Below are 2,361 nucleotides of genomic sequence, written 5' to 3'. Positions count from 1 at the left end.
GAAATTAATTATTACGGTAACACACACACACCCACGGAACACTGGATCCTGATGAAGACCACAGAGCTGCTTCAGGTCCTCTCTGGGAACACTGGGTCCTGATGAAGACCACAGAGCTGCTTCAGGTCCTCTCTGGGGACACTGGGTCCTGATGGAGACCACAGAGCTGCTTCAGGTCCTCTCTGGGAACACTGGGTCCTGATGAAGACCACAGAGCTGCTTCAGGTCCTCTCTGGGGACACTGGGTCCTGATGAAGACCACAGAGCTGCTTCAGGTCCTCTCTGGGAACACTGGGTCCTGATGAAGACCACAGAGCTGCTTCAGGTCCTCTCTGGGGACACTGGGTCCTGATGAAGACCACAGAGCTGCTTCAGGTCCTCTCTGGGAACACTGGGTCCTGATGAAGACCACAGAGCTGCTTCAGGTCCTCTCTGGGGACACTGGGTCCTGATGAAGACCACAGAGCTGCTTCAGGTGGAAAACTGTCAGGAGTGAAGAGGAGGAATTCAAAGAGTTTATTCAATGATATGTTCCATTTCTAGATGCTTATATGTAGTGTTTTATCACATCATGTGCAGTGCCTTGTCTCATCTATGCTGCTGTGACGTAAACATGTTCCAAATTGATCCATTTAGTCAATGTGATGCTAAGCAGAGGAGAACATGATAGAAAGGTCAGATAGTTATTAACATTACATGCAAATGACTTTAACCATTACGATATCAAGTTGGTTTTCTGTGTAAATTATTATTAATACAATACAAATATTTAGATATAATTCATCATAATCTGTGTAGCAACTCACATTCTAACTTACAGCTCACAGTTTGTTCACTTTTATTTCATTAAAATGACTTTATTCACATAGAAAGTGACATTAACGGTTGTTTGAACCACGGTTATAACGCTATCTGTGTCATTAACTATCACTAAGTTAACACAGAAAGCAAACATTAGCCAGTAAGACTGTTTAATGTACTCCATGTATACAGTATTTTCTGTATATTGTGTATTCTTTAGATACTCTGATATGTTTCCCGTGTGTAAACTTGTTGCTAATGCTGCATTTGTATTATATCTTATTGTATCTTTTAAATATGCTTAACGTGTGTAATGCCTGAAAACACTTCTGCTGTGACACAATCATTTCTCAGTTTAAGGTAAATAATTATTTAAATAAAAGTATATCTATTTATCTAATGAGCTGAACCGTCGCTTAGCTTAGCGCTAGCTGCTAACTGAAGAACCCCATTCATTTCAATGGGAAAATGCTGCGTCACAGAATTGCGATGCTAACAAGCATATATTTAAAACTATATCTATGGTAAAGAGCACCATCACAACAACTCAAACTGTCTTAAAGACAACTGGTGTAATAAATAACTAACATAAAGTCAGCTAAGCATTACAAATCAACTGTTCCTCACCCAGAGCCGAACTGGAATAATAACTGTAGCTGTTAGACTTTAAGACTTTAGCTGTTAGCCTTTATTTAAAGATAATTTGAGACTATTTTTGGCGCACATTTTAAAGTTTTTTGTGAGTTTCTTTCTTCCAATATTACAGCTGTGTTAAATAAGATAACTTCTGATTCGTGATTAACTGTAAGCTAAGAGGTGTAAATACACTTAATGAAACCTCTGCGTGTGTTTAATCCACTCACCTATTCTTCTTCTTTTTCTTCTTCTCTCGGTTTTTCTTCTTCTTCTTCTTCCGTGTTTATTGGCGGTTGGCAAACCAACCTGTAGGTGCATTACCGCCACCAACTGGACTGGAGTGTGGACAAGAGACTAAGCAGAAACCAATAAACAAATAACCAAAACTCTAGATTATTTTAAATGTATCAATTTCTCTTAGAAACGTAATAATCTCTCAATATATATTGCCTGATGTTTTCCCTAACAGCCCTGATAGCGACAAGTCATGGCATTTTGCTTTCTTCAGTGTCTGGAAAAGCACATTTCTCTGAGTACTATATTTCCTGCAAAGCAGTAAAACATGCTCAACAGTTTCTGGCTGGCTGCAGTGTATACACTTTCCGGTTGGATGCTTTCCTATTATACTTAATGTATGATTGAGACCTGTATGACCTATTCTCATCCGAGAAATTACATTTTCCTCCCTTCTTTTAAACCCCACTGTAGGTGCCCATAACACTACTTAGCTCAAGTTCATTATTTGTATTATTATTATTATTTACGTCACATTTATTTGCTTGTTGAGCACTTCCGGTAATTGTCACATGGGTGTGGTTTGGTTTATAAGTCACCTGTTTGATGTCGAGTGCACATGACAGAGGGTGAGCTTGTGCTGTCATTTTTTCTGTTGACCGTTTTGTCCATAGTTACTATGTTTTGATT

The 2,361-nt window shown here is 39.0% G+C and overlaps 1 protein-coding gene across 1 annotated transcript in view; it reads right to left on the bottom strand.

Annotated features, from left to right (window-relative positions):
- The window catches only part of LOC117453979 (zinc finger protein 726-like), a 154,984-nt gene that overhangs the window by 61,884 nt on the left and 90,739 nt on the right, over positions 1-2,361 (bottom strand). The gene's annotated exons all lie outside the window — the stretch shown is intronic.

This window comes from Pseudochaenichthys georgianus, chromosome 10 (genome assembly GCF_902827115.2).
Source record: "Pseudochaenichthys georgianus chromosome 10, fPseGeo1.2, whole genome shotgun sequence".
In the NCBI taxonomy this organism is placed as follows: domain Eukaryota; kingdom Metazoa; phylum Chordata; class Actinopteri; order Perciformes; family Channichthyidae; genus Pseudochaenichthys; species Pseudochaenichthys georgianus.
This window is presented reverse-complemented; position numbering and strand designations above follow the sequence as displayed.